Source organism: Caretta caretta, chromosome 22, assembly GCF_965140235.1.
Source record: "Caretta caretta isolate rCarCar2 chromosome 22, rCarCar1.hap1, whole genome shotgun sequence".
NCBI classification, from domain to species: domain Eukaryota; kingdom Metazoa; phylum Chordata; order Testudines; family Cheloniidae; genus Caretta; species Caretta caretta.
The window spans coordinates 2732268-2755776 of NC_134227.1; the positions used below are offsets into that span (position 1 = coordinate 2732268).

At 52.1% G+C, this 23509-nt stretch overlaps 7 non-coding genes across 7 annotated transcripts; 2 read left to right on the forward strand and 5 right to left on the reverse strand.

The window, feature by feature from the left end:
- Positions 1 to 201: 201 nt before the first annotated feature.
- LOC142069819 (U2 spliceosomal RNA) lies at positions 202 to 395 on the reverse strand. The gene has a single exon (XR_012665801.1). It is a non-coding gene; the product is annotated as a U2 spliceosomal RNA (small nuclear RNA).
- Positions 396 to 6602: 6207 nt separating this feature from the next.
- On the forward strand, positions 6603 to 6674 carry TRNAQ-CUG (transfer RNA glutamine (anticodon CUG)). Its single transcript has one exon. It is a non-coding gene; the product is annotated as a tRNA-Gln (tRNA).
- Positions 6675 to 11177: 4503 nt separating this feature from the next.
- Positions 11178 to 11259, reverse strand: TRNAL-CAA (transfer RNA leucine (anticodon CAA)). Its single transcript has one exon. It is a non-coding gene; the product is annotated as a tRNA-Leu (tRNA).
- A 1872-nt stretch (positions 11260 to 13131) lies between these two features.
- TRNAQ-CUG (transfer RNA glutamine (anticodon CUG)) lies at positions 13132 to 13203 on the reverse strand. The gene has a single exon. It is a non-coding gene; the product is annotated as a tRNA-Gln (tRNA).
- A 3870-nt stretch (positions 13204 to 17073) lies between these two features.
- Positions 17074 to 17155, forward strand: TRNAS-AGA (transfer RNA serine (anticodon AGA)). Its single transcript has one exon. It is a non-coding gene; the product is annotated as a tRNA-Ser (tRNA).
- Positions 17156 to 18437: 1282 nt separating this feature from the next.
- TRNAN-GUU (transfer RNA asparagine (anticodon GUU)) lies at positions 18438 to 18511 on the reverse strand. Its single transcript has one exon. It is a non-coding gene; the product is annotated as a tRNA-Asn (tRNA).
- A 3225-nt stretch (positions 18512 to 21736) lies between these two features.
- Positions 21737 to 21810, reverse strand: TRNAN-GUU (transfer RNA asparagine (anticodon GUU)). Its single transcript has one exon. It is a non-coding gene; the product is annotated as a tRNA-Asn (tRNA).
- Positions 21811 to 23509: the final 1699 nt, after the last annotated feature.

Sequence of the window (23509 nt, forward strand, 5' to 3'; positions counted from 1 at the left end):
CTTCTTAAACAATCCTCTAGCAAAACAAAGAACCTCGATTCGCTAAACACTCCCAAGAAATTGTAACAATAGTTTGTCATAAAGAAATTAAAGCACTAGAGGGTTCTGATTTTTTTCCAGCCCCTTGAAGAAATCTGCTCTAAAAAAGCCTTGTCACAGTAAAACTCTTTCTGCTTTTCTAACCAGAAGATTCTCCCCAAAAGGAGCTGCACCATTACTAGAGACACTGCAATACCGGGTCAATGAGTGGGGTGGACAGAGCAAGCTCCTAGTCCGTCCCCCTGTTTCAAAAATCAATTTAATAGACAGTCCTCAAATAAAGGACATATCAGCTATTAAACTGATAAGAACAGATTTAATAATTTTATTAAGATGATGTTAAAATAAAAAGGAAACAGTACAGAGTTTAAGCATAGAAGTTTCTGGTTATCAGGGAATAAGGTACAGATTATCAAGGGGTGCGAAATTCAGTTTAGGAGCTGGTGGCGTAAGGAATACATAATCTGCAATCTCCCCGATTGGGGGTAAAAGTTTAACCGGTCAAAGTACAGACATTGAGATATGGGGTTATGTTGTCCATATAATGGCTATGTTCAGGAGTGGAGTATAATGAGGGATACGATCATGGGGATGGATTTACCCTCATTTGGTGGGATTTAATGTTCAGTGAGTTTATGGTTCCAGTTCATATGGTCCAATGGAAAAAGTCTCTCAGGCCCTTTCCCATCATGGATGCACGATGTCGTACTGGCTCACACCTCCTGGTACTGTCGGTGGCCAGTGATGTGTTCGATGTAGATGTCTCTGGACCATCGGATGGTGTCCGAGACCATGAGGCGCCACATGAGCCGTGCGTAGCATCGACCGATCCCACAGGTCTGCTGCACACGGTCTTTGCAGGGGTCCCAAGCGCCCAGGACTCCGACGATCAGGGCGTCCATCTGCACCTCGTAGTCCTTTGCTCTCAGGGTGTCAGCCGGGGGGTGTAAATTTCCAGCTTACGAGCTCGGGGTTTGCGGAAGGCCAGGGTCCTGTTCTCAAAGGAGACCGTGATGTCGACGAGGATGATCTTTTTCTGGGTCTCGTCGGTGACTACCATGTCGGGTCGCAGCTGGCTGTCAGTGCTGGGGAAGGCACAGTTCCCGGCGACCTCCCCCAGGCGCGGTGCGATGGCTTTCACTTGGAGGTCCTGGATGGCGTTGTGGCGCAGCTGCCAGGCTCTGGAGTGGGGCTTGCAGCTGCACGGGATGTGGAGCAGGGTCTCGTTGGAGTAGCCACACTTCCTGCAACGTTGTCTCGGTTTCCGTGGCAGACAGCTCCGTTGAGCGGGATGCAGTTGAGCTGGCCGCAGTGGATGAATCGTCAGTTGGCGAAACGGGTGAAGCCGCCCCTGGCGAGGAAGTGGTTGCTGGTGTCCTACTTGCTGGTCAGTTCGAAGGCTTTACCCTGGTCTGGTTTATGCTTCAGGGCTTCTATGTACAACGAGTGGATGGCTGCCTTCAGGGTCCTCTCCAGCATGCTCCTGGTGCTCGGGGTGAAGATGGTGTTGTCCTCAGACCTGATCTGCAGCACCAGGACTCCCAGCTCCTGGCGCTCCTCGGACCACTCCCAGTGGCAGCCGATGAGCTTCCCCAGGTGACGCGTGGCATTGTGAGCGCGGGACCACAGTGAAACGATGTTGCGCCCATCCCATCCGAATTCGCCACTCAGGGAACCGCTCAGGAAGCTGGCAATGTCTTGGTTGGAGGGGGCTCTGCCGATCCGCTTCTTTGTTAAATCTTTGTTGGAGGTCATTTGCTGCGATGTTCCTTACCATGGCGTTGGGACACATCAGCAGGCGGAAGGCGCGGGTGATCACCGCGATGTCACACAGGTCGCCCATGCGGGGGACATTGGCACTGCCATGCCCGGTGGCGATGTAGACCAGCTCGTTGCTGCCTCTCTGGGGAAGGAACAGCTGCTTCTTCACCAGCTGCCAGACGATCTTGTCTGCCTTGTTGAGGGGTACCTTCGCTATGGCGGATCCCCTTAGGACGAACAAGATGCAGGGGATCAGGAAGGTGTTCAAGGCGTTTATATTCTGCCACGGTACTAGCAGGGAGGCGTCGATATTCAAGGCATAGATACTGGTGGTGTCCTGCAAGATCTCCTGGATGGTGTCCTTGGGTGTCTACCGGACACAGAAACCCGTCGGCGTGCCGAGGTGCCGGTACACCTGCCCCTCTGCCAGGGGGATGATGGGCTCGCCCTGGATCTGGAACCCTGTCTTCTGCACCGAGTCCCTTTTGCTGCCGTCGATGTGGAGAGATGCGCATTTCTTTGCATTGAAGCAGAGCCCCATCCAGTCGGCAGCTCGACTGGTGGCATCTAGCATACATTGGAGATTCTCTGGGTCATCCGCGGTCAGGAACAGGTCATCTGCATAAGCCAGGATGCTCACCCTCTCACCGTGGAGGTTGAAGCCATCTGCGCCATTGGAGATCACTCACAGCAACTGCTCCATGGTGAGGTTAAAGATGATGGGGCTGAGGGGACAGCCCTGCTTAACTCCACTCCGGATCAGGATCTCGGTGGTCTCCCCTTCGACCGAGCGAATGGTGGTGCTGCATCCCTCGTACACCTCTCGGATCACACGGAGGAAGATCTCTGGCATCCCAAACTCCTGGAGCATGGCAAAGATGTGGTGGTGGGGCATGGACCCAAAGTCGTTAGCCAGGTCGAGCCATGCTACCATGCACTGCCTCCGCACCCTTCTGGCCGTTTCGATAATGGTTTCGAGGACAAAGTTGTGTTCATAGCAGCCCTCGCAGGACATGAAGCTTTTCTGGATGCAGCTGATGGCTCCCACGCTTACCGACCACTCCGTGATCCTCGAAGCCAGGCAGCTGGCATAGAGCTTGTACATCGTGGAGCAGAGGGAGATGAACCTCCAGTTGCTGGGGTCATCCCGCTCACCCTTCTTTCACACCAGAACCGTCATGGCCTTCTTGCAGGAGCTGGTAGTCCAGCAGAATTGCTTGCACTGGTTGAAGAGCATGGGAAGGACCAGGCAGCCGGGATCTCACTTTTTCAGGAGGCTGTAGCGGATGCCGTCTTTCCCAGGAGCTGTGTTTTTTGTTTTTGAGAGTCTGGCCATCACTTCCTTGGGCTTAAAGTCAGTTTCCAGGACACCTGCTTCATCGACACGGGGCAGGGGGTGGAGGCACTCTGAACGCTGAGCGTCATTCTGGGCTGTGTGGTCGAATACATCCTTGAAGTAGCTGTAGAGATGTTCAGATGGGATCGTGCAGTAGGGCGAGGGCCCATCGAGGATCTCCCTCACGGCTTTGGAGCGGTTTGCCCGGTACAGCTTTTGGATCCTTGAAGCCACTGCTGGATCGTAGCGGCGGCTGGCGTCTCTACTTCTGGCTCCCCTGGTGGTGGTGTTCTGGTTTGGAGCAGGCGTTCTGTGGGCAGGCAGGGCATTCTCCTGGTTGGACCTTCTCCTGGGAGTGGTTTCCGCAGACAGTTCTTGGGTGAGCCTGTCTACGAGGAGGTCGAAGTCGTCAAAGGAAGCTGTCGCTTGTAGCTCCTCGGTCCATGGCAGCCCTCACCATCGGCTGCTGGCCCTCATGTTCCTCGACCACGTCTGGTGCAGGCTGAAAGCCTGCATGGTCGGCCTGCCGTCTATCTCGTGAGTCAGGATTCCCTTCGGTTGGGTCCTGGGGCAGGATCTCTGATGGGATGCTGGCGTTGCTCATGGTCAGAGAGATGCGGTCCAGCTCGGGGGTTGCTGGGACACCGCTGTCCTTCTAGGCGTGGCTGCTGTCTGGGCGGTTGCTCCTGGAGTGTGAGATCTGCCGTAGGCAGCGTCCCTCAGAATGGACTCGGGGGCCGTGCTGGACTGTCTGGCGATGAGGGCCCGGTGCTTTCCTGTGGCTGCGGGGCTGGTTCCTCCAGTAACTTCTAGAGCTTGCAGGGCGGTCTGAGGCTAGGCAATTGCTCCTCCGGCGGTTGGAGTTTGCAGGGCGGTCTGAGGGGTGGCTCTGGCTCCCCTGGCTGCTGGAGTTCGCAGGGTGGTCTGAGGAGCGGCTCTGGTTCCTCCGGCAGTTGGAGTTCGCGGGGCGGTCTGAGGAGCGGCGCTGGCTCTTCTGGCGATAGGATCTCGAGCAGCACCCCAATCCCCTTCTCCTGCACCCCCTCCCCCTGCCCCAGTCCAGAGCCTCCACCCAGGACCCAAACTCCATCCCAGAGCCTGCACCACAGACCCCCTCCCCCTCCCAAACTCCCTCCCAGAGCCCAGCCTCTCACCCCTTCTGCACCCAAACTCCCTTCCAGAGCCTGCACCCCAATCCCCTTCCCCAGACCTGTGCTCCCACCAAAACTCTATACCAGAGCCTTAGGCAGCTAGGGGGCAGATTTTTTTGGGGGGTGGGGTTTTGGGGAGTGGGTTCTGGGCGGCACGAGTGACATTATTGGCCAACTGGGAGACTTTGATGATTGACACTGGCCCTAAGGTACATTGAGTTTGAGACCCTGCTTTAAGGGATTGGAGCAATGCTGGGGAGATGGAAGGGCACAGAGCTGGGGAGCAGTGTGTGCTCCAAGGAAAGTTGTTGTTGTGCTCTGGTGACACGGGGCTGGTGTGGGGATCTTGTAAGCCGTGGGGTTTGTACACAGATAAAGTTTACTAACCCCCAGGTTCAAAGCCGTTCCTGCTCTGGGCTATACAGGACAGTCTTTGTTGAGAGTGTAGCTCACTGGTTGAATAGTTGCCTGCAGGGCAATGGGTTCCTAGTTCAAATCCAAGTGCTACCCTTTAAAAACATTTTCGAATGAAAATTGATTTCCAGACCCATCTCCAGTGTGTTCAGGAGTCCGCTGAATGGGGATGCTTGAAATGAATGTAAACACTCAGCATTTGCCTGGCGAATGTAGAAAACCCAGCAGAGCTGTCCAGCAGCTGAAATCCGCTCCAGTCCTCGCGTCTCCAAGAGAGACACTCTGTATTTGGGGCATGTGCGACGCCTCTGGGACGATGACAGGTGAAAAAATGCTGGATTCAATGACAGCTGAGACCACAGGAGGGGAAGGTGAATGGCAGCACCGCACAGGGTCATAACACTCAGACCCGGGGCTTCACTGTCACTACCCCTGTGTTTGCCCTCATTTATATCCTAAGAAACACACCCTTCCCTCTCCCCCACACACTGTCATACCCAACCTTTTCCCCTGGAGCCCACCCCAACCCGGCCCTACCCCTCTCCCACACACACACGCTATGGGACACAGCCTCTCCGTGACTCACCCAGGTCAGGACTTACCTCTGCATCGCCCCAACAGGGGAGCAGAGAGCCTGAAGGGCCACAGGAGACAGATAGAGATCGGCCGGAATAGAAAAGACTTCAATTTGCTTTTTCAGGGTCTCGTTAACCTCACCCAGGAGAAGTTCCAGCATCAGGTGGGCTCAGAGCACCAACCTTCCCCTCAGCAGCAGAAGGTGGGAACCAGCTCGATCAGATAGAAGGAGGCTCCCCACCTATGTTGCTGCCGTCCTGCAGCCTTTCCTATGGATTTGTTTGAGTAATGCAACCCCCGCCAACCCATCCATCCAAGGACTAAAGAGACAAGCCCCTACATGTGGGCTCCAGTGGTGCAATGGGTTAGTGCACAGGACTTATAAAGCAATGCTGCAGTTGTGAGTTCAAACCCCAGCTGAAGCTCTGGTTTTCTGTAAGCAGGTGGCTTCTGCCAATCATTTTGCTCTGCGGAAAATACAATTCCAGCCCTGCAGACACCGAGGTCCCTTCCTTTACCGAGTGCAGGGCAGATTCACACATCTACAAGGCTTCGCTCTCCACCAGCCGCCTGTGTCAGGAGGGGTCAAGCAGAACCCAGAGCGCTGCCCATCCTGTGATTCTTCACCCCCTGACTCCCCTTCGATCTTTGCTCCCCAAATCACTTGTGTGCACACCCTCCTGGCTGTGAGACTCAAACCCTGCCTGACTTCTGTATGTTGGTATGTTTTGTGTCTGTCGTGTTGATGTGCATGTGGGTCCTGGGTGGTTTTTGTGGATGCCTTGCCCAGTTTTGTGTGCGTGTGTGTATGATTTTTGCATGCATATTGGTTTTTGCTTAATATTCTTTTCGTGTGTGGTTTTTGTGTTTTGTTTTTTTGGTGTGGATTTGTTCTTTGTATGTTTAGAGTGGCTTTCCCTTATGTGTGTATGGCTCTGTGTGTGTATGTGTGTGTGTGGTTTTTGTTTGTCTGTGTGGGCCTGTGCAGTGTGTGATTTTCTCTTTCTCTCTGTGTTTGTCTCTCTGTTTGTATCTTCATGTGTAAATTCACTGTAACTTTTCAAAATATCCACAGCTTTGCCAATTTTCACCAGGAATTTTTCTCCACCAACCAATTCTCACTTGTTCCCTACCACTTGGTGACCATTACCCCAGGGCACTGTCACTCTCAGGGTCCTGATTTCCCATTGACCCTTCCCCCTTCTATTGGGACTGGGAACTAGCCAACCAAAAAACCCCACAAAGTTTTAGTAAAGGGCCAACAGTCCCCTTACACAAGCCAGCCCTGTGAGGGTCACTGATGGACATAGAAAGCAGCAGAGGCTGGTCCCATGGTGTAATGGTCAGCACTCAGGACTCTGAATCCTGCAATCTGAGTTCAAATCTCAGTGGGACCTCGTGGTAAATCCCTGGAGCTCAAAGTACTCCTGTCTCTGACTGTACAAGAGCAAGTTGTTTACCTTCTACTGGGTGACTCGTGGCCACTGGAGCCAGGTCTTTGGGTGGGATGGCTGCAATTGGTAGGGGCCCTAGAACTGGCTACTGATGCCTGCAGTCCTGTGGTTTGACCTGGTGGTTGGGATTCTCGCTGCTTCACCTGATGCCCACAAATTTGGCCCTTGTGCTTGCTGTCACGCTTTTCAACTTTCCCACGTGGCGCTTGAAGAAAGGAGAGTCAGGGCCAGAAAGGAGGGAGTAAGAGTCCCAGGATGGAGCCCAGCACACCTCTCCTCCTCTGGGCACCTAGAGCAGAGGTGCCTGGTGCTGACAGCTCCAAGGGAAGGTTTATAAGCCATAGAGCAACTGAGGGCAGGGCAAGAGGAGGGGAGAACCATTCCTATGCATGGCCAGCAGACGGGCATATGACACCTGGCCGCCAGCCTGCTCCCTGCTGTGCCAAACACCCACTGAAGGCCACCCAGAGACCAGCATGTGGGGCGGCTGCTGATTCTCAGCGGCCCGCATCATAGAATAGAATATCATAGAATATCAGGGTTGGAAGGGACCCCAGAAGGTCATCTAGTCCAACCCCCTGCTCGAAGCAGGACCAATTCCCAGTTAAATCATCCCAGCCAGGGCTTTGTCAAGCCTGACCTTAAAAACCTCTAAGGAAGGAGATTCTACCACCTCCCTAGGTAACGCATTCCAGTGTTTCACCACCCTCTTAGTGAAAAAGTTTTTCCTAATATCCAATCTAAACCTCCCCCACTGCAACTTGAGACCATTACTCCTCGTTCTGTCATCTGCTACCATTGAGAACAGTCTAGAGCCATCCTCTTTGGAACCCCCTTTCAGGTAGTTGAAAGCAGCTATCAAATCCCCCCTCATTCTTCTCTTCTGCAGGCTAAACAATCCCAGCTCCCTCAGCCTCTCCTCGTAAGTCATGTGTTCTAGACCCCTAATCATTTTTGTTGCCCTTCGCTGGACTCTCTCCAATTTATCCACATCCTTCTTGTAGAGTGGGGCCCAAAACTGGACACAGTACTCCAGATGAGGCCTCACCAATTCCAAATAGAGGGGGACGATCGTGTCCCTCGATCTGCTCGCTATGCCCCTACTTATACATCCCAAAATGCCATTGGCCTTCTTGGCAACAAGGGCACACTGCTGACTCATATCCAGCTTCTCGTCCACTGTCACCCCTAGGTCCTTTTCCGCAGAACTGCTGCCTAGCCATTCGGTCCCTAGTCTGTAGCGGTGCATTGGATTCTTCCATCCTAAGTGCAGGACCCTGCACTTATCCTTATTGAACCTCATCAGATTTCTTTTGGCCCAATCCTCCAATTTGTCTAGGTCCTTCTGTATCCTATCCCTCCCCTCCAGCGTATCTACCACTCCTCCCAGTTTAGTATCATCCGCAAATTTGCTGAGAGTGCAATCCACACCATCCTCCAGATCATTTATGAAGATATTGAACAAAACCGGCCCCAGGACCGACCCTTGGGGCACTCCACTTGATACCGGCTGCCAACTAGACATGGAGCCATTGATCACTACCCATTGAGCCCGACAATCTAGCCAGCTTTCTACCCACCTTATAGTGCATTCATCCAGCCCATACTTCCTTAACTTGCTGACAAGAATACTGTGGGAGACCGTGTCAAAAGCTTTGCTAAAGTCAAGAAACAATACATCCACTGCTTTCCCTTCATCCACAGAACCAGTAATCTCATCATAAAAGGCGATTAGATTAGTCAGGCATGACCTTCCCTTGGTGAATCCATGCTGGCTGTTCCTGATCACTTTCCTCTCATGCAAGTGCTTCAGGATTGATTCTTTGAGGACCTGCTCCATGATTTTTCCAGGGACTGAGGTGAGGCTGACTGGCCTGTAGTTCCCAGGATCCTCCTTCTTCCCTTTTTTAAAGATTGGCACTACATTAGCCTTTTTCCAGTCATCCAGGACTTCCCCCGTTCGCCACGAGTTTTCAAAGATAATGGCCAATGGCTCTGCAATCACAGCTGCCAATTCCTTCAGCACTCTCGGATGCAACTCGTCCAGCCCCATGGACTTGTGCATGTCCAGCTTTTCTAAATAGTCCCTAACCACCTCTATCTCCACAGAGGGCTGGCCATCTCTTCCCCATTTTGTGATGCCCAGCGCAGCAGTCTGGGAGCTGACCTTGTTAGTGAAAACAGAGGCAAAAAAAGCATTGAGTACATTAGCTTTTTCCACATCCTCTGTCACTAGGTTGCCTCCCTCATTCAGTAAGGGGCCCACACTTTCCTTGGCTTTCTTCTTGTTGCCAACATATCTGAAGAAACCCTTCTTGTTACTCTTGACATCTCTTGCTAGCTGCAGCTCCAGGTGCGATTTGGCCCTCCTGATATGATTTCTACATGCCCGAGCAATATTTTTATACTCTTCCCTGGTCATATGTCCAATCTTCCACTTCTTGTAAGCTTCTTTTTATGTTTAAGATCCACTAGGATTTCACCATTAAGCCAAGCTGGTCGCCTGCCATATTTACTATTCTTTCGACTCATTGGGATGGTTTGTCCCTGTAACCTCAACAGGGATTCCTTGAAATACAGCCAGCTCTCCTGGACTCCTTTCCCCTTCAAGTTAGTCCCCCAGGGGATCCTGGCCATCCGTTCCCTGAGGGAGTCGAAGTCTGCTTTCCTGAAGTCCAGGGTCCGTATCCTGCCGCTTACCTTTCTTCCCTGCATCAGGATCCTGAACTCAACCAACTCATGGTCACTGCCTCCCAGATTCCCGTCCACTTTTGCTTCCCCCACTAATTCTACCCGGTTTGTGAGCAGCAGGTCAAGAAAAGCGCCCCCCCAGTTGGCTCCTCTAGCACTTGCACCAGGAAATTGTCCCCTATGCTTTCCAAAAACTTCCTGGATTGTCTATCAGAAGATGATAGGAGAGCAGGGCCACCCCCTGGTGGTGCCTCTGACCGTTCCCACTCCAGGTGCTCACTTTTGCAGTGGGGCAGGAGATTTTACCCCAAGAGGCTTTTCCCTAGCTGGCAAGAAGCAGAGAAACACCCAGCTCCAAAGGCGCTATTTAGCCCCCTCAGACACAGGGACAGCCGCCCATTTGGAGGCGGGAAACTGCTCTACACGCTAGCCTGGGCAGCTGCCCGTTTACTTTGGCAAGTCAGGAATGGCAAAGGCTAGACTGGACGCACCTGGGGCTCATGCCCTAGCCTTTGTAGCTCCCAAACCCAACTCCTTCCCGGGGGTCAAGCTGAAGCCAGAGCATTGGCCTGAGCAGCCAAGAAGAGGATCCAGCCCTGAAGAAAGCAGGACTTTCAGCACAAAGGGAAAACTGCACAAGCCAAACCACAAAGGGACTCGACCCCTCAATCACCTGATCTGAAGTCAGATGCCTTATCCATTAGGCCACGTGTTCACACAAGAAAAGCCTCTCCAAGCACTTCTTTGGAAAAGGTGGACACAGTGTTTCTCAGATCAGCTACTGAGGGGGGCAGAGACTCTGGGCACAAGAAGTCAAGTTGCCAGTGAGACGTGAGACTTAATTCTATGGAGCCAGGTGCAGGACTTTGGCAGGGAGGCTTAGGCATGGGGGATTGGGGTGCAGCAGGTGGGCCGGCTGTCTAGGTGCAAATTTATTGACCCTGAGGTGCAGGAGGGAGGAAGAGGAGGCGGAATCGGCAGTGGGCGTGGAGAAAAAGAGGTCGGGGAGAGGCTCTCAGGAAGCCTGGCCAGCTCAGTCCATAGAGCATCAGGCTCTTAATGGGAGGGGCCAGGGTTCAAGGCCCTGTCCAGGCACTCAGCTCTTGTGTGCTAGGAGCCAAATCATTCCTGGTGGTGTCCAGAGCCATGTGTGGGAAAGGGAGGCTGAGACTTGTGCACCCTGCTCTGTGGCAGGGATCCTGGTAGCTCAGGCTCCGGGAAGTCTTCTGTACTCAGAGGTGCTGACTTTGAGACTTCCTGGGGCTTGCTTGACCTCTGCCCCAAACCCCCACCCTGTCCTATTTCTTCCTCCTGCACACTGGATCACTGGCAGGTGGGAGGTGCTGAAGAGGAGGAGCTTGTGGGCCAGGCTGCTCACAGGTGGGAGGTGCTGTGGGGAGCTGGCTGCCAGTGGGCGCTGAGCAGCTCTTGTTTTGTTTCCGTTGGTGCTGCAGCCCCATAGCACCCATGGAGTCGGCGCCTCTGGCTGCACTGACGGCTCCCTTCACACTCTAGAGAGAGGAACAGAACCAGGGTTATGGCTGATCTATGGGGCAGGGGGCGTTAGGTGAGTGGCAGAGGCTTCAGGTGCTGAGAGTTTGTCTGACGCCTCAGGGACACAGTGTAAGGTGGTGTCCCAGGGATCTCTATGAAAGGAGCAGAACCGGATTTTCTTGGAGTGGGGACAGAATTGAGAGGGTCTCAGGGGTTGTAGAGAGTATTGCCCGGGTTAGAGACTGGCTAAAAGACAGGCCTCGCTGTGAGCAAGATTCAAACCTGCACAGGGGAACCCTTTTGGATTTTGACTCCAATGCCTTCACCACTTGGCCATCGCAGCTGCGAGCACACTAGTGCTTCAATGCCACAGAAACTGGTAAATAATCACAGTGCCCAGGCTTGAAAAGAAAAGGAGGACTTGTGGCACCTTAGGGACTAACAAATTTATTAGAACATAAGCTTTTGTGAGCTACAGCTCACTTCATCGGATGCATACAGTGGAAACAATAGTAGGGAGATTTATATACACAGAGAACATGAAACAATGGGTGATACCATACACACTGTAAGGAGAGTGATCAGGAAAGGTGAGCTATTACCAGCAGGAGAGCAGGGGGGCGGGGTACCTTTTGTGGTGATAATCAAGGTGGGCCATTTCCAGCACTTTACAAGAACAGTAGGAGGGGAAATAAACAAGGAGAAATAGTTTTAATTGTGTAATGACACATCCACTCCCAGTCTTTATTCAAGCCTAAGTTAGCTGTATCCAGTTTGCAAATTAATTCCAATTCAGCAGGGTCATAAATATAAAGGGAAGGGTAAACACCTTTAAAATCCCTCCTGGCCAGAGGAAAAACCCTTTCACTTGTAAAGGGTTAAGAAGCTAGGATAACTTCGCTGGCACCTGACCAGAATGACCAATAAGGAGACAAGATACTTTCAAAGCTGGAGGGGCGGGGGAAACAAAGGGTCTGGGTCTGTCTGTGTGATGCTTTTGCCAGGGACAGAACAGGAATGGAGTCTTAGAACTTAGTAAGTAATCTAGCTAGATATGCGTTAGATTCCGATTTCTCTAAATGGCTGAGAAAAGAAGTTGTGCTGAATGGAATGGGTATTCCTGGTTTTGTGTTTTTTTGTAACTTAAGGTTTTGCCAAGAGGGTTTTGAATCTAATTACCCTGTAAGGAATTTACCATCCTGATTTTACAGAGGTGATCCTTTTTTACTTTTTCTTCTATTAAAATTCTTCTTTTAAGAAACTGAATGCTTTTTCATTATTCTTAAGATTGAAGGGTTTGAGCCTGTGGTCACCTATGCAAATTGGTGAGGATTTTTATCAAACCTTCCCTAGGAAAGGGCAGTTAAGATTTGGGAGGATTTTGGGGAGAAAGACGTTTCCAAATGAACTCTTTCCCAATAACCGGTGTTAGACGTTTGGTGGTGGCAGCGAAAGTCCAAGGGCAAAAGGCAAAATAGTTTATACCTTGGGGAAGTTTTAACCTAACCTGGTAAAAGTAAGCTTAGGAGGTTTTCATGCAGGTCCCCACATCTGTACCCTAGCATTCAGAGTGGGGAAGGAACCTTGACAAGCGTCAATCTCAATTACAAGCAAGCGAAAGTGTCAACTCAGAGAGAGTATCCAGAGTAGCAGCCGTGTTAGTCTGTATCCGCAAAAAGATCAGGAGGACTTGTGGCACCTTAGAGACTAACCAATTTATTTGAGCATAAGCTTTCGTGAGCTACAGCTCACTGAATCGGATGAAGTGAGCTGTAGCTCATGAAAGCTTATGCTCAAATAAATTTGTTAGTCTTTAAGGTGCCACAGGTCCTCCTTTTCTTTTTTCAGAGAGAGTAGTGTCAATTGAGCGGTTTGTGTTGTAAGGTGTCCATGTCAATTACAAAGCATCGCTTAGAGTTAATTAATGGCTTACAAGGTACTTAGAGTCAATTGATGGTTTGCAAGCTTTAACACAGACACTGTCAGCAGCTAAGGAGAGCTGCAAATCAATATTGCAGAATTACAATTATTTCAAATAGGGGAATTACAAATATTATAAACAGAATTACAAATATATAAAATATGCCTACAGCCTGGCCCTGGCACTCCTTTCTTCAGGTGCCATGTGGGAAAGAGGAAAAATGTGGCAGCAAGTACAAACTTGCTCTTGTACAGTCAGAGACAGGAGTACTTTGAGCTCCAGGGATTTACCACGAGGTCCCACTGAGATTTGAACTCAGATTGCAGGATTCAGAGTCCTGAGTGCTGACCATTACACCATGGGACCAGTTTCTGTTGCCTTCTCTGGCCATCAGTGACCCTCTCGGGGCTGGCTTGTGTAAGGGGACTGTTGGCCCTTCATTAAAACTTTGTGGGGTTTTTTGGTTGGCTAGTTCTCAGTCCCAATAGAAGGGGGAAGGGTCAATGGGAAGTCAGGACCCTGAGAGTGACAGTGCCCTGGGGCAATGGTCACCAAGTGGCAGGGAACAAGTGAGAATTGGTTGATGGAGAAAAATTCCTGGTGAAAATTGGCAAAGCTGTGGATATTTTGAAAAGTTACAGTGAATTTACACATGAAGATACAAACAGAGAGACAAACACACAGAGAGAAAGAGAAAATCACACACTGCACAGGCCCATACAGGTATAAACAAAAACCACACACACAGGCAGTGTTTGAGTCTCATAGCCAAGAGGGTGTTCCCAAAGGTGGTTTGGGGAGCAAATATTGAGCAGGAGTCAGGGGGTGAAGAATCACAGGATGGGCAGAGCTCTGGGCTCGGCTTGACCCCTCCCAACACAGGCGGCTGATGAAGAGCAGAGCCTTGTAGATGTGTGAAATCCACCCTGAACTGGGTAAAGGGAGGGACCTCGGTGTCTTCTGAGATGGGATTGTATTTTCCACAGGGCAAAATGATTGGCAGAAGCCATTTACTTAAAGAAAACCAGCGCTCCAGGTGAGGTTTGAATTCACAACCTCAGCACTATTCCAGACAGGACTGCTCTATAAGTGCTATGTTCTAACCCATTGCACCAGTGGAACCCCTAGTTAGGGGCTTCTCTCCTTGTTCCATGGATGTATGTATGGATGACGGGGTTGCAGTAGCTAAAACAAATCCATATTAAATGCTGCAGGACAGTAGCAACAGAGGTGGGGAGCCTCCTTCCCGTGTGATCGAGCTGTTTCCCCCCTTCCGCTGCTGAGGGGAAGGTTGGTGCTTTGAGCCACCCAGTGCTGGAACTTCTCCTGGGTGAGGTTAACGAGACTCTGAAGAAGGGAAGGGAAGTCTTTTGTATCTGTAGTCTCATTGGTCCCCTGTTGGGGCGATGCAGAGGCAAGTCCCGACCTGGGTGAGTCACGGAGAGGCTGTGTCCCATGGCGTGTGTGTGGGAGAGGGGTAGGGCAGGGTTGGGGTGGGCTCCAGGGGAAAAGGTTGGGTATGACAGTGTGTGGGGGAGAGGGAAGGGTGTGTTTCTTAGGATATAAATGAGGGCAAACACAGGGGTAGTGACAGTGAAGCCCCGGGTCTGAGTGTTATGACCCTGTGCGGTTGGTGCCATTCACCTTACCCTCCTGTGGACTCAGCTGTCATTGGAATCCAGCATTTTTCACCTGTCATCGTCCCAGAGGTGTCACACATGCCCTAAATACAGAGTGTCCCTCTTGGAGACACGAGGACTGGAGCGGATTTCAGCTGCTGGACAGCTCTGCTGGGTTTTCTACATTCGCCAGGCAAATGCTGAGTGTTTACGTTCATTTCAAGCATCCCCATTCAGCGGACTCCTGAACACACTGGAGATGGGTCTGGAAATTGATTTTCATTAAAGGGAAATTTTTAAAGGGAAGCGCTTGGATTTGAACTAGGAACCCATTGCCCTGCTAGCAAATATTCAACCAGTGAGCTACACTCTCAACAAAGGACTCTTTGAGCAAGAACAGTTTTGCTAGTGAATTTTATCTCTACACAAACACCACAGCTAACAAAATCCCCACACCCGCCCTGTGTCACCAGAGCACAACAACAACTTTCCTTGGAGCACACACTGCTCCCCAGCTCTGTGCCCTTCCATCTCCCCAGCATTGCTCCAATGCCTTAAAGCAGGGTCTCAAACTCACTTTCCCTTAGGGCCAGTGTCAATCCTCAAATTCTCCCAGTGGGCCAATAATGTCACTCATGCCGCCCAGAACCTGCTCCCCAAAACTCCACCCTCCAAGAACTCTGCCCTCCACCTGCCTAAGCTCTGGGAGGGAGTTTGTGTGGGAGAGGAGGTCTGGGGAAGGGGATTGGGGTGCAGGCTCTGGGAGGGAGTTTGGGTGCAGAAGGGGTGAGAGGCTGGGCTCTGGGAGGGAGTTTGGGAGGGGGAGGGGGTCTGTGGTGCAGGCTCTGGGATGGAGTTTGGGTCCTGGGTGGAGGCTCTGGACTGGGGCAGGGGGAGGGGGTGCAGGAGAAGGGGATGGGGTTGCAGGCTCTGGGAGGGAGTTTGGCGGTGGGAGGGGTTTATGTGGGGTGGGGATGCAGGCTCTGGGAGGGGGTCGGAGGTCCGGTGTTTACCTGGGGCTCCAAGGTGGGGGGGACCTCCGCGCCCTGCTACCCCCAGGCACCATCCCCACAGCGTACCATTGGCCGCATGGGTGTTTGGGGCAGGGGCAGCACACGCAGGGAGGGGCCGGCAGCCACTGGAGCGAGCAGGAAGACACTGCTCAGCTCCGCTGTGCTTTCAGGGCCCCTGAACTGGCAGGGGGGAGCATCTTGGGGCAGCAGGTGGGGCCGAGGGAGAGAACTGGCCCCAAAACTGCTGGAGCCCTGCGGCCCACATTGGGAGGCTCGCGAGTCGCAAATGGCCCGGAGGCTGGGAGTTTGAGACCCCGGATATAATTGCTTCGGCCTTGTAGTTCACAACGTCCAAAAGTAAACATCTCTTCAAATCCAAGGGAGTGGAAATCAGTCAATGTTCAGAGTCGTCCCACGTGAAAGCACCATGTTGTGGGTTCAAGCTAGCTCCATCGTGTGGCCATCACCTTTCCCTCCTCTCCCTTAAAAGTTTTGGTATTTTGCATAGAAACTTTCTTCCCTCAGGAGAGACCTGCGAACCAGGGCTGCCAGCCAGACAAACACCTTTAAGACGAGGTCCCTCTCCCGGTCAAAAAATGATCTCCCGCCTTCAGTTCAGTGACAGCCTGAAGTGTTCCTTATCCCGCCAGAGCTGGCAGTGGGGCCAGATATAAAGAGTGAAACACGACACATCATAGCTATGCCCACAGTGACTGCAAAATCTTTTTATATATTTCTTATTACCTCAGTGTATTGTTTTCTCTGGAGTCTAGACCTTGACTGTCCCTTCTCCAAGAAATTTGGACCTTGATAAAAAGAATCAACTATCCCTAGTTAAGGCCATGGACTTGACACCCATCGGGGTGTCCTACACAGGTACCAGTATTAACAGCAATGGCTCCCTTTTAGCCATAGTTTTTCCTCAGAGTAATAAATTGAAACAAACCCCTGTTAAATAATTTCTCAGCCCGAGCCCTTCACCTACAGTCCATAGGGCATTGGGCCACCATGTGGATGTTTCATTTCCCACCTCAATTTCACACAGAGACACAATTTCCTTTGCACAGATCCATGAACAGCAAAACCTCCCTGTGTCTCTTGTCTGAGCCAGGGCACTCAATACCAGTGAACCCTTCTCTCCTGCAATGGCAATGGTCAGAGAGAGGGAAGTGGCCACCTGCGTCCCTGTTGGGGAGACATTGGCTCAGCTCTTTCTTTATTCTGCTCTTGTTAGTCCATGAAACATCAAGGATGGAATGCAAGGCTGAGTTCACGCACCAACCCCCTGAAAAGTTTCCATGCCCCAGAGAAAACCCGACCCCTGCTATTGGAATGACGTGCTGGAGATTTGAATAGGAAAGGGACTGTCTGCTTGTCAACGTGGGGAATGAACAATGATCTACAGCAATGTTGTTAACACAAACACACTCTCATCGAGCTCCAGCCGGAAGGGGAATGGGCAGGAATTCTCGCTGTTCAGCCATGGACACACTTACACTAATGCACAGCCTTGAGTGTGCTGGGGAAGCTGGTCTGAGCAAACAATTTGAAGTGACAATTCTGTGAGAATTGAATCATAGTGTAGTGGAGCAGCTGTACATCCAGTAGTTGTGGCCGAGTGGTTAAGGCGATGGACTAGAAATCCATTGGGGTCGCCCCGCGTAGGTTCAAATCCTGCCAACTACGGAAGCACTGGGCTGTTATTATTACTGTAGTCTTAGTGCCTGAGCATCCACAGTGTGAACTGGAACCAGATCTGGTCTCTTTGGCTGTCTACACTTAAAATGTTGCTGTGACACTTCTCTAGCACCTTGGGTAGACAGTCACTACACTGACTGGAGGGGTTTTCCCATCCCTGTAATAGCGACAGGGACAGAACAATTTTTCTTTCTATTTAGCTCTATCTAACCAGGGCTTAGGTCAGCTTAACTCTATTGGTTTGGGGGTGTGGATTTTTCACAGCCTGAGACACGTAGCTCTGCCAGTTAAGTGACCAGCGTACACCAGCCCTTAGATCCCTCTGAGTATTGCAGTGCATTCACTGAACTGTGAGAGGAAAACATCAGCTCACAAACACGGAGACTGAATTCCCCACAGTTAATCTCTCTGCACTTTTGAGAAAGTCACAGAATTGAATTCATTCCTGCTAGGACAGAGAAAAAATAAGTGACACTAAATTTTTGGCTTGATTAAATAAAGTTAAGGGTTTAATTACTACAGTAAAAATAGGTACTGATTCCTCCAAATAACACCATTACTTGAAATAGAAACAGAGAGAAAATTTGTCAGTGATGACTAATTTAACAAATGATCTTCCCATTATTAATTTATACTGTGCCCCCACTGCAGGTCTGGGCCCCTCCAGTGTAACTGCTCTGCATCTGCCTTCCAAAGAACTGGCCTGACTCACTTCTCATCAGCAAACGAGTCAATTCCACGTCCCCTCCCCAGAAAAATCAGCCTGGAGCTAATGGCAGCACTGGTGGGGGAGGTGAGGTTCCCTTTAGTTCCCAGCGAGGCATGAGGGAACCGAGCGCGTCTCTAGAAGAACTTTTGGAGCTGACCTGGGGAAAGCGCCAGGCTGCGGCCAGCACTCAGGCTGGGGCAGCATGGCTGCGCTTCCCTGGTGAGCCATGAGACAAGCCAAGGGCTGTGTGCAGCCAACCGGGAAGTGCGAGGGAGGCGTCTTCGAGCTGGCGCGTCTCGTCTGTTTCTCCCTTGCTGCTTGGCAGAAGCGGGAAGGGAGCGAAAGGTGCCCGGCTGAAGGTTTTGCACTAGGCCTTGAGGATTAAGCCTGAGCCCCCGGCATGGCTGCTGGGAGATGGGTTTCTGACTCGCACCCAGCGCACTCTGCGGGCCACCAGCTGAACCCCCTGAGGCCAAGAGAGTCGGGTTTGAGGTGGCAAAAAGGGGCCTTTGAGGCTCCCAGCACATCTTGAGGAGCAAGGAAATAGCAGGAGGTTACCAGCGTCCCTGGGTGGGCTCGAACCACCATCCTCTCGGTTAACAGCCGAACGCGCTGACCCATTGCGCCACAGAGACACCTAGAGACCTGGCTGCTGTTACCAAGGCTGTGCAGCCTGCAGATCTCCTGCCCACGCTAGAGCTTGCAAGGCGCTAGTCCGGACAGGACCGGATTCACCGTGGCACCAATGGCTCCACCGTGCCAGGCCCAAGCTCAGACGGGCCCATAACACTCGCTTCCTCCCCTCTCGCAGCGCTGCCGAAGTGGAGCCTCGGAGCAGCAGGGATCCAGCCTGGGAGCTGAGAGCCCACGGGGCCCTGGGAGCTGTAGTTCCTTGGCCAGCTCCCTGCCGAGAGAGCCAGCCCTGGAGCAGGGAAGGAACTACATTTCCCAGCATTCCCTTGGCCACTATCCACAGGAAAGGGAGCGGGAGGGAGTGGGGAAGCTGAGACCCCATGCGCTGCAGCTTGCTGTGAATGGGGAGCTGGCTGCTCGAAGGGGGTGGCGCTGTGAATGGGGAACAAGTCCTCCTGCTGGCGAGGACCTGGGTGGTGTTCCCCGCAGCAGCAGGTACCTTCTCGATCACAGCACCCCATTGCACTGGTCTGGCGACGGGGGCAGGCTTCCTGGTGGCAGCCTGCACAATCGCTGTTCTTTGTTGAGGCTCAGGAGCGGTGGGCCGGCGCGCAGGAGGAGGGCTGGGAGCCGGGGCAGGAGACTGTGTTGTTCCCTTGAGGCGTTTCCTGCAGGTGACTTGGTGCATCTTGCATTGCTTCTGCGTCTCGAAGGGCAGGCTGCAGAGGGCACAGCTGAAGGCGACCAGCTTGCTGTGGCATCTCTTCAGGTGCCTGGTGACGCCACCGAGGAGGTGGAAGCTTCGGGGAGGAGAGCAGATGGGGCAGATGAGCACGTCCGCAGCGAGGGGGTACTGCAGGTAGATGCAGTACCCCCTTACCTTGCAGCAGGGGGGTTCCAGCAGCATCAGCTGTATCACTGGCTGGTTCATCCTGATGTGGGCGGGTGGGGTCGAGAGGTCCGGCTGGGCGGGCATCCGGCAGGGACCTGGGGTCTCTCTGGGTGATTTCAGAGGCTGGGCAGGCATCTGGCGAGGCGCTGGTGACCCTCTGGGTGGTCTCTGGAGAGATGCTGGTCCCGTCTATGGAGATTCCTCTCTTGACGGTGTGCAGAGCAGAGAAAGCACCGCCAGCGTCAGGGACCTGGGCATCTGCGGGGGTGGGAGATGGTCGCCTGAGAGCCTCTTGCAGTGGCAGAGTGGGGTGGGCTCTCCATTGGTGGCTGGTGTTGCTGGAGAGCGGGAGGGCTCTCGGTCGGCAGCTGCTGTAAGGCGGGGGGACTTACCCTCGGCGGCTAGTGCTGCTGGGGAGCGGGGGGGATGTTCCTTCTGGTTGTGATGTCCCGACAGGCCGGCCTCAGGATGCAGGATCTTTCTGGAACAGCATGTCGGAGGGGGTCCTTCGAGCAGCCACCGATCTTCTCCTTCGTGCTGCTGGTCTGTAATGTCCTGGAGGCACCGAGGACCTTCTTTGTAGTCATTGTCCGAGAAGCCTTCTGTGGAGCAGCAGCACCAGCGGTGGGGTTGGTACACGGTGCAGCTGGGGATGTCTCAGGAGCAGAGAAAGGATTTCCTGCCAAGGTAGCCGCGGCAGAATACACCTTCAAAGCAGGATCGATTTTTTCAAAAATAGCAGCTGGAGAATCCATCTTCAGTGCAGGTGTTGCAAGTGTTCATAAAAATTGATTAAACTATAAAAACAGATACTCCACTTGATCTGAGCTCCAAGGAGCCGAGAAGCAAAGCCGACACTCTGTGACACATGCACACCCCTGCCCCACCGCTTTCTACCTCACCGTGACCAACTCCCAGACACGCAGAAAACACCATAAGTAGGTAACTCTACGTGAGGATCACTTCCCCGAAATGACGCCAGTGGAAGAATTCAAAGCAAGAACCCTAAACGCACCATTCTGTTCAAAGACAGTTCCCTGTACACTCCTAATTTGCACAAACCCACCCACTGACCTGTAACTAACCATCTCTCCCTGTTAACTCTTACAGCAAAACAGGGCAAAGAAAGCCTATGCAAAGAAAGCCTATCCCACACAGGGATCAGGGCCCTGTTCTGCGGGTGCTGGATGCACGACACAACTGAGGGGCAGCTGCCTTGTAGGAGCTACTGGGGGAAGATGGGAGCTGGGCACTGGGGGAGGTGCAGCTGGGGCTTGCACCACCAGGGAAGGCTGTTCCAGCAGCCAGAGGCAGTGGAGGTTGTGGGGAGGAGATTCTCCTGCCCTTCAGCCCCTCCTGGGGTGAAGAGCAGAGCCCGACCCTTTGGTATTTGCCCTAATTAGCCCCGTACCAAAGGGGCACCACAGATCCCTGGATTATCCAGATCTATCAAACCTAAACCAATCGTGCAGGATCAACGGGGAAATAGCACTGGATGGGTTACCTAGGAAGGTGGTGGAATCACCTTCATTAGAGGATTTTAAGGTCAGGTTTGACAAAGCCCTGGCTGGGATGAATTAGTTGGGGATTGGTCCTGCTTTGAGCAGGGGGTTGGTCTACATGACTTCCTGAGATCCCTTCCAGCCCTAATATTCTATGATTTTATGTTAGTTTGAATGTTCCCAGGAGAGCTCAGATGTGGATTGGCATCTCCCAAAGTCCATTGTCTGTTAAGTCTTTCTTGACTGGGCACTTACTGAGAATAGTCCTTTCTCAAGAAGCTGACCAGATGCATCGATGAGGCAACTTGGAATCAAATGCATTTGAGATACAAGTCCATACCCATATTCATAACTTCAAATACAAAAATGGTACACATACAGCTAGCATAATTATAACCAGCAAATCATAACCTTGTCATGGACACCTCACATGCCAACCTTTGTACAATATTTACTGCAAATATATAACGGTGGTGGCAACAATGATCTATTTGGTCTCAGTTCATATTAATAACGTCACAGCAGCCAACCGGGAAGTGGGAGGGAGGCGTCTTCGAGCTGGCGCGTCTCGTCCGTTTCTCCCTTGCTGCTTGGCAGAAGCGGGAAGGGAGCGAAACGTGCCCGGCTGAAGGTTTTGCCCTTGGCCTTGAGGATTAAGCCCGAGCCCCCGGCATGGCTGCTGGGAGATGGGTTTCTGACTCGCACCCAGCGCACTCTGCGGGCCACCAGCTGAACCCCCTGAGGCCAAGAGAGTCGGGTTTGAGGTGGCAAAAAGGGGCCTTTGAGGCTCCCAGCACATCTTGAGGAGCAAGGAAATAGCAGGAGGTTACCAGCGTCCCTGGGTGGGCTCGAACCACCATCCTCTCGGTTAACAGCCGAACGCGCTGACCCATTGTGCCACAGAGACACCTAGAGACCTGGCTGCTGTTACCAAGCCTGTGCAGCCTGCAGATCTCCTGCCCACGCTAGAGCTTGCAAGGCGCTAGTCCGGACAGGACCGGATTCACCGTGGCACCAATGGCTCCACCGTGCCAGGCCCAAGCTCAGACGGGCCCATAACACTCGCTTCCTCCCCTCTCGCAGCGCTGCCGAAGTGGAGCCTCGGAGCAGCAGGGATCCAGCCTGGGAGCTGAGAGCCCACGGGGCCCTGGGAGCTGTAGTTCCTTGGTCAGCTCCCTGCCGAGAGAGCCAGCCCTGGAGCAGGGAAGGAACTACATTTCCCAGCATTCCCTTGGGCACTATCCACAGGAAAGGGAGCGGGGGGAGTGGGGAAGCTGAGAACCCATGCGCTGCAGCTTGCTGTGAATGGGGAGCTGGCTGCTCGAAGGGGGTGGTGCTGTGAATGGGGAACAAGTGTGCCCAAGGAGTAGAAGGCTTTGGTCCGGATGTCACCCTCAAAGACTTCCCCAGGCTGGACGAGGGATGCTGGTGTGACCTCGCCTGGCAGCCCCCAAAGGAGGAACTGGGTGGACTGAATGGACAGTGCCCCTTTCTGTCTGAAGCCTAGCAAGGGAGGTCTGTGGATCCCACAAGAAGTTAAAATGAAAAGTAAGGGAGGGGAGGCTCTACTCGAGGACCTGGGCAGCTGTAGATACAGTACCAGGCCCATAGGAGGATTTCCATTCTGAGACAGGGAAGCAGAGATTGGCTTTTCCTTTCTTGATTTATCCAATATTCAGAAAGGGAATCGAGCACCTGCCTTCCACATTTGAACACTCTCAAAACTCAGGAGTGCTCAAGCTCAATTTGGGCTGCCTGTTACTTCATTTCTCCCCAATCAAATATGCTGATCTACTGAAACGTGCTGTGGAAAAAGTAGAATAAAAATTGAGCAACAAATGCTGGCATCTCCCCCGTGCTAACTCGGACTGGAATTGCTATTTTCAATAGCCATTGTCATTTCTTTTAGTGTTGATTATTGAAAGGGAAGACAGTAATATTGCCCTGGCAAATTCCCCACAGAAACAAAGAGTGGAACAAAAGAATAAGAAAAGCACCTCCCTTTTCCTCATTTATGTAGGACAGTCTTACGATATGGATCCAGATATCCTCCAATCACACAAGCTGAAAATTGTTCCACTTTACCGCAGTTCTGTAACCGTGCAGGGACCAGTCCCGTCTGTGTTCTGTGCACATCCAAAATTCCTCCTGAATTCAGAAGGGCCTTGCTTTTGTGACCATACTACCTGATATTTTCAGCCCTTGTAAGGTTCTTAAAAGAAGAATTTTAATGAAAGAAAAGGTAAAAGAATCACCTCTGTAAAATCAGGATGGTAAATGCCTTACAGGGTAATCAGATTCAAAACATAGGGAATCCCTCTAGGCAAAACCTTAAGTTACAAAAAGACACAAAACAGGAATATACATTCCATTCAGCACATCTTATTTCACCAGCCATTAAACAAAAGGAAATCTAACGCAGTTCTAGCTCGATTACTTAGTAACTAACGGTTGTAAGGCTGCATTCCTGATCTGTTCCCGGCAAAAGCATCACAGACACAGACAGACCCTTTGTTCCCCCCCTCCAGCTTTGAAAGTATCTTGTCTCCTCCTTGGTCATTTTGGTTCAGGTGCCAGCAAGGTTATCTTAGCTTCTTAACCCTTTA